The sequence below is a fragment of the Streptopelia decaocto genome (assembly GCF_964273445.1).
Source record: "Streptopelia decaocto genome assembly, chromosome: 1".
Classification (NCBI taxonomy): Eukaryota; Metazoa; Chordata; class Aves; order Columbiformes; family Columbidae; genus Streptopelia; species Streptopelia decaocto.
In genome coordinates this window covers 28841761-28849591 of record NC_138663.1, presented here as the reverse complement: position 1 = coordinate 28849591, position 7831 = coordinate 28841761, and the positions used below count along the sequence as shown (strand labels likewise).

At 38.3% G+C, this 7831-nt stretch overlaps 1 long non-coding RNA gene across 1 annotated transcript; it reads left to right on the top strand.

Annotated features, from left to right (window-relative positions):
* Positions 1–1781: 1781 nt before the first annotated feature.
* On the top strand, positions 1782–3631 carry LOC309449979. Its single transcript, XR_014186031.1, has 3 exons — positions 1782–1891; positions 2208–2338; positions 3016–3631. It is a non-coding gene; the product is annotated as an uncharacterized lncRNA (long non-coding RNA).
* The last annotated feature ends 4200 nt before the right edge of the window (positions 3632–7831 follow it).

Sequence of the window (7831 nt, the reverse complement as noted above, 5' to 3'; positions counted from 1 at the left end):
CTTTACTGCTTATCTGCAATAGTGCTGTCAGTAAATCTACAGTACCCTGCAGCACTGAGTCTAGTGATGTGCACATGATGCACTTTTTCTTGCATGGTCAATAAGAAAGTGCTTTAAGATACAACTCCCACCTAAGCAAGAGAAGATATGTCGCTGGCAGAATTGTAGATCTGTTATACTCTGAGACATGGCAATTTGTATTCTTATCTTCAGCAAGAACACCATAACTGTCTCTACTCCCAAATAATTTATTTAAATATCTACAAATTCCAAGGGGACAATTAAACTTGCAAATAACTCCACAATCCTCTCTGTTTCTATTAATAACATCCTATTTGTATTTAATTTTATATATATATTATGTATGCACATGCAGTCAGCTAGACTTTATAGTGAATTCTACTCAGGACTAAGGAGAGGGTCCCACAAAGGGGAAGAAACTGGTGAGATACTCTTTTGAGTCATGTCTTCTCTGAGATGATGTAATCCTGCAGAACAGTTGAGTTAGCCCTCAAATCTGGGGCAAAATTCTTGATAGACCTCCATTTTAGATTTTGACCAGGGCAGTTTCCTTAGGCCCCTCAGGATCCCCCTGGCTTTACATTCTGGCTACAGGGAAAAATCATCCTGTGTGTCTGCTGTACCACTGATGGAGGAAGGGTCATAACCACTAATTTCAACCTACATTCTCCAGAAATCTAATACTTTAGACTCCTTGCTTAGCTTTGTCAAAGAGATCCTGTCACTCCCTTTGTCATATAAATCTAACTGAGGTCTCCAATGTTTACATACTGCTAAGCAAGCAAAGAAATCTCAACATACATCTTCAAACAATCTGATAATATGAAATCTGATGGATTATGGAAAACAGCACTTGTGAAAGACACAGGAAGATAAGGAAGATTTCTCTGGAAAAAAAGAAAGACAAGAACAGTGAGTAATATCTTTGTCAATAGCTACTGGGCACATAACAAATTAAGTGAGTCTGCTTGCAGTTTAAGATCAGCCTTGAGAATTTCAATGAGTTTTGCTCAGGAAATGTGAACTTGCCTGAAAATGTTTTCAGTTTTCAAATTTGCAGATCAAAACTTTGTAATGCATAGAGTGCTTGCCCGCTCTGGAGTTAGAGGCATCTGGGTCTCAAAGTATGCTGTGTGTTATGGCTTCAAAGGTCTGGGATACAGTTAAGACTACCTCGGAGAAATACGAAGGGCAGAGTGTTGTTGAGCCTCCCTTGTGAATCTTTTCAAATGTACATGATGCATACCCAGTTGTCATCCAGTCAACCCGAGTTGAATGTGATGTGAAATGCCACAGAATTTCTGCCTTTAGGTCTGTACTAAGGGGTGGTGGTGACCAAGGCACTGGTTCCCTGCTGCCTTGATAAGGGTCCTGCTGCCCTCTCCCTGCACACACACCATGGTCTGGAGCCCAGCTGTGGGCTCCCACCAGCTGGAGCCAAAGCTCAGTGGGTGGCATTAGAGGCCAATTTAATTCATGAAAACTGCAAAAACAAATCTAGGAAAAAAAAATAGAAAGAAGCATTTTTCTGCCAGGTTAGTGTCATAACTCATCATGTGATCAGATGAGCAACAGAGTGACGCAAAGAAGGAAAAGATCAAGCAGCTGGGAGCAGAGTCAAAGGAAAGAACAGAGTAGGCAGGAAACTGACTGCCATCTCCTGCTTTTACGAGAAGCAAGCCCTTAGTTTAGCTCAGCTGTAACATAAAACCACACCCTAGGTATATATACCCTGACTAAGTGTCACTGCTACGTGAGGACAGAGCTCAAGGCAACTCTTGAAATGAATGAACAAAGTACAGCTCAGTACAACATCATCAGGCTTTCTGCTGATTTAAACGGGCATCACCACACCAAATTCTGTTTATAGGTGATTTACAGAGCTATGTTTTTGAAGCCATACCCAGTAAAGTAAGAACTGAAAAGACCTATTGGAAAGAAGGATAGAGAAGGAGATCATTGACTTTCTCTGCAGATCTAGACAAGAGTCATGGCCCTGTGTCTGAGAAACACCATTGTGGAAAAAGATGTATATGAGAATAATTTTTTGCTGATAGATGTACTATGGAAAACATTTTGTGCATGTATAATTGGAGTTCAGCAGAAATTGGCAAAATCTGCACATACACTGTGCCTAAGGATAATGATGTCAGATCATGATTATCCTTTCTGCTACTACCTTACAGATCAGCAGACAAAGTAAAGGCTGGAGCCTGCAAACACTGAAGTCAATGTGAGGTCTGTCCCTGCCAGATCTACAGGAGCAGCCCATATGTCTCACAGGATGGGAAATGGTAACATCGTGACTACACCACAGGTGAGAAATCTGAAATGTAAATCTGGTGGCATTGGCTGGATTTGATACAACCAACAGGATCAATGTAGTTGGTGATGCTAAATGTATTTATTCTTCACAGCATATTTGAAACTTAATTTTCTTTCAGAATAGTACAGAGGGATGAGAGAAAGGCCCAGTTATCTGACTGTAGTATGCTTGTTAAAAATAAAGGTTTTTCAATGTTTTAATATAGCTCTATGATCAAGAAAATTTATACTAGTGAGTTCTACTTACACAAAATATTTATTGAAAACTGCAACCCTGCAAACATACCAAATATTTCTGAATGTAAAAACAACATGGCATTTGTTTTCAGGTCCATACCTGACAAACCTTTGACTGACCACTAAGAGCCTACACTGATTGAAAATCTGGATACATGTAGTAAAAAAATAAATCTCTGGTTTGTCCATTTCTTTACACAATGTATAAGTTTGGGGGTTAGATCCCCAAAATGACAAAGGGATCACAGCACCAAGTGTTGCAATGCCCAGCTGATATGTGCCCTGTGTTGTAGTGATCAATTAGGCTTGTATGGCACATGGGAAAGGTAAACCAGTAAAAATGGAATAACCCACTGCCAACAAGCAGGGTGGGAGCTGTGTAAACTGCCTGGCAGCAAATGCTGGTTATAATCAATGTTTGTTGACCCATAGGAAATGACAGCAACTTGGTAATACGGTGTCTGGGAACTCAGCTGAGGTCTGTATGACAATGAGCAGCTATTTTACATGGACACTTATGACACTGGTAGATGCTGAAGGTCTCTGCTCCAGGATACCAAACAGTCTGGGAGCCCTGAGAAGCAGAAGTACAGCCTGCAGTCTGTCCCAGGTGGGATGGAGAAGGGACTTCGGTCACTGACCCTCAAGCAACTGACTTCATGTCTTGTATTATTTACTTTGAAAAAATTGGGTCTATTTTTTTTTTTTTTAAATGTTAGCCCAGTTTTCTATATTGAAGATTAATCACAACTTGTCAGTGTAACATGGACGAACTCAAATGTAGCATTTTCCAAACTCACCTTTCATGACTTCATGTTAATATCAACCCAAGAATATCCCAGACATTTCCCTGTGTGCTTTACTGCTTCAGTGCTAATGTCCACCATCTATATCTTATAATAACTGCTACATGACACCATGCTTAATATATGACCTCTTTTTAGATGAGATCCATCACATTTCTTTTGTTTATAAAATCTATTATCCGATCAAAGATACCAGGCTTTTCTACTGTGATCAATCCATATTGCATCATATTACATTTTCTATTTACTCATGTCTTTAATTATTAACATCTGTCCATTTAGTCTAGCATTTTTTGTGTAATCTTAAAATCAGACTACAATTTCTTCAGGTATTCAGTTTGATTTTTTTCCTGAAATACTGTATGTGCTGCTTTCCAACCAGGCAGTAACTGTGTAGGTTTATTTAGAATACCTGCTGTTATACCTGCTGTTTCATCTGCTCTCCAAATCCTTATCTTCATTGCCAGTCTTGTCTTTGCCCCCACTTTCTACACTATTGCCCTCCTTGAAATGTACTGGCTGGCATAGTAGGACACAACTAAGACCTCTCTCTATTGTAAGGGTTTTTTTCTCCATTCAGTACCTGGGAAATCCAGCATGCGCCGTAGTGACAAGGGGCTTCTCACGGGAATGATGGCATTATTTTTCTCTAATAATATTCTAAATATCTCCACCCACAATCGTCAAAATTTTACATATCAACTTCAACCAAAGTCACAAAATTGGTGTTATACTATCAAATAGAACTCAACACAGTTACAAACTAGCACTACACAATACATTTACTACACCTTAACTAATATAGTTGCATAAATGGTGTGCCAGTTTTTCTCTGATATCTCCATGAGTTTGCCAGTGAAAGCCAGAGACATATGTGAGTAATCTACTTCTCTTAAAATCAGTCTTCAAATCTCCTTGTTTCTCCACTGCTGAATTGTTGTTCCGTTAACAAGCAGACCAGAGCCAAAATCCAGTCAGTGCCATTATAAACTCATTTTGGTTCACAACTTTACTAGTAAATTGTGTTGTTTCAGAGAATAATTGTGCATGGCCTTCCCTTTGTCTCTGAACTGCAAAAATGACTGTCCCATCACATTGTCCTACAGTGTGAATGCATGTGGAGAAGCCTGGTAGGACTGTTCAGATTTGGAATGTATTCACTGTTTCTGGGGGAAAAATCAGCAACCAATCTAGATTGGTGTTTCTCAACCGTTCATTCAGTATTAAACCCATGCTCCTACCCATGCCTAAATGTCAGAGGCAGAAACCAATGAATACACAAAAAAATTGCAAAACAGCATGCTTTATTCTATGCTCTCCTACAGCACCATTTTGAATTAGAAACAGACCTTAAACCATTAGCCTATTTCATTTTGTAAAGATAGTTCTGTAACACACAGAAAACATTAAGGAGATATTTCTTAAATTTTTAAAACTGATTTCCAAGCTAATATGAAAGTTATTACTTGAAGCTTAATATTATCATATGCACCTGTAAAGGTTGGTCAATTACAAGTTACCCATAAACCCTTTTTTGTTATTTTAACATCATAAATAGTAATCTGGCATTAAATATTTGTGATCTGGGCCAGTAACCTTTTTCAGTCTCACAGGACTTTTTTTAATTAAACTATATCTTTGTCCCATGTCTATAATCCTCTCTTTGACATTTTATATACAAGACACCTTGCTGCAAAAAGGTCAAGCAGTACAGTTATAAATGGAAAAGAGATTAAAAGTATTCTCAAGCCACAGTGATCTAAAAGAGAGTTAAATATGGAGTGTTCTTCACAGGCTTCCTTAGACGAGTTAAGAGGAAACCCTGTTGGCAGATTTTTATTATAAGAACAGCAAAGCAAATGAAAATTATTTGACAAAAAAATGAATAATGCACAGTTTTAATTTGCATATTGGAATAATTATCTCTAAAAGAACCCTATAGGGTTTCATCTCCATAAAACTTTTATGTAGACCATTGCCAAATGTGGCTTATGTGTTTATATAATTTTTCCTTCTAATATAGTTTCATTACAAAAATAAAACACCAAAACAACTACTGTAACATCTTGCTACAGTTAATTTTGTCTTTTTTTTCTTTTTTTTATTTCTTTCTTTTTTTTATTTTTTTTTTCTGCAAAAGAAACATGATGGAAATAAAGAATTCCTTCCTGAAAAGTCTGAGAGAAATTCAAGAATGAGAAATGGTAAGAGATATTACAGGAGCTGGTGTCAGAGAAGGGTAGTTATAAAGTAGTGTAAGTAAACACATCTACATTACAAGTAAGTGGCTTCTTTATTGTCATCAGAACATTAAGCAGAAATTGAAGGAACATTTTTCCCTAATATTCTCCAGCTGGCGTATTATGACCTCAACTTGCTTACTCTATGCCACACTGGAATAGCTTTAATGGTGTACATGGGTACAACTAAACAATACATTACTTGTAATGTCTTAAGTAACTTAGCAAAGCATGGTACCCAACTGCTGAAATGCTGTTGTGTATCTTTCAGAGTCTACTTTGTGACACCCAAGAGGCCAAACCCTGATCTGGAAAGTCTTTACTGATAATTTCTTTCCATCAGTTTTATGTAGTCCAGCGAAAGAAGGGTATTTCTTCTAAATCTATGTCATCGGAGTGCCTGTTATTTAAATGCAAATGCTGAAGACAGGATGGTTTGCAATGACCTCTAGCTCTAGTTTCACTATCTGATGGTCTATTAGCATGTGTGTTTCCAAATGGTCCACTGACTTGGATACAAAAGAGGGTTTTCACACCATCTATTTAAGACTACCTGAGGCATTTAACCAATGTTTGATACACAGGACCTAAGTTTAGGAGCCAAGTTCTCTGTAATATCTCTTCACAGAGAGCTATTCAATGTGCCTAAATTAGCTGAGTTAGAGGGGATACCGCAAAGATCCCAGTGCAGTCGTATTCTTTGTGGGGACAGCAAAAACAGAGTGAACATGCTTGTATTACAGAACTAAATTTACACCAGAGTGTGACTATTAAGAATATTAAATATGAGTTTGAATCCTGTTGTTTCTTTTTTCCTTTCTATGACTTTAATCTTTGTCTGTCCTAAATGAAAGGTTACTTACTGTTTCCAATTTCTTTCAGCTGTTAGGAGATTGCGTAAAGCAACTGTTGGTATCCAACAAATCCAGCTCCTGTCCAAAGAAACTAGACACCCTGTTTGTAGAACGTCATATCTGACAGGGCTAGATTAGCAGAACCAAGTCTGTTGACTCAGTCTTATTAGATCTGTGTGCTAATGAAATAAACATTTGAAAGAGAATCTATAGCAATTTATAAGGTACAAACTTGCCAGCAATGCAAAGGCAAAGTATAACAAATGAGAAAGAAGTTCAACTACACATTGGTGTGAAGAAGTAGCATGTTAATTGAACACCCTTCCCCCTCACACACAGCTTCATTACGCAAGTGAAGACCTATCTGCTTACTCAAGTATAGAGTTCTCTGTTTTCAGCTGTACAGAACAAAAGCAAGCTGTGACAGTCACACTTCACAAACCTCTAAGGCAGCTCTTGCTAGACCAGGGAGCTCTATTACAAAGAGCACACTGCAGAGCTTGGGCTTTGGACTTGGCTTGCTGTGAGACTCCCCATCTCCTCTCCCTATCACCTACATGCTCTGGCACTTCTATGACTCAGGATTTTTGGCACCTTTCATAAAGCACCGCACATTATAAATCTGCAAGAAGAAAAAAATGCCATTAATTATTTTTGTAGTACTCAAAGTATGTTTCCACTGAAAAAGAGAAGTCTAACTATTTTAAGCATATTGTTGACATTGCAATAGTCCAGAACTTTTTAAAAACCAACAGATCCATCCACATGAGAACAGGGTTAATATTACACTTTAGTGAACCTAAAAGCAAGCTGCCACAAAATGTGTCTCATTTTTACCATTCTTCCAGTCTTCTCCCTTTGAGCTGACTTTGGCACTTGCCCACCTCTGGAGAGAACTGGTTCAGCTCATTAAACTGACAGGAAAATGTTTGGTTACTTAGTTCTCATTATTCATCTCTTTGCAAAGGTTAGTTTTCTGCTCATTTATTATAGCTTCCTAAATCTAGTTTCCATGGGATCAGATAAGCCCCAGAGACAGTGCCAGGAAGTATAATAGCAGAAGCATACAGCAGGGACCAGGGAAAAAGGGGACATAGCTTATTATTATAGAAGCTCAATAGTGACACAGAACTTTTCCCGCTGGTTCTCTTCTGTCCATGGTGATTCTCATGTGACATGTGGTTTGCCTTGGCACTTCTAGGTTGCACTCTTTCTTGTTGCTCTTGCATGTGGTATAGTTAAAGAACAAGGAATGTAATAATGTTTTGATCACTTTCTGGTTGTCTGGGGGTTCATGGGATCAGTGAGCCTGAAAGTCATCTGAAGCATCTGTGACATCGCACTTCTG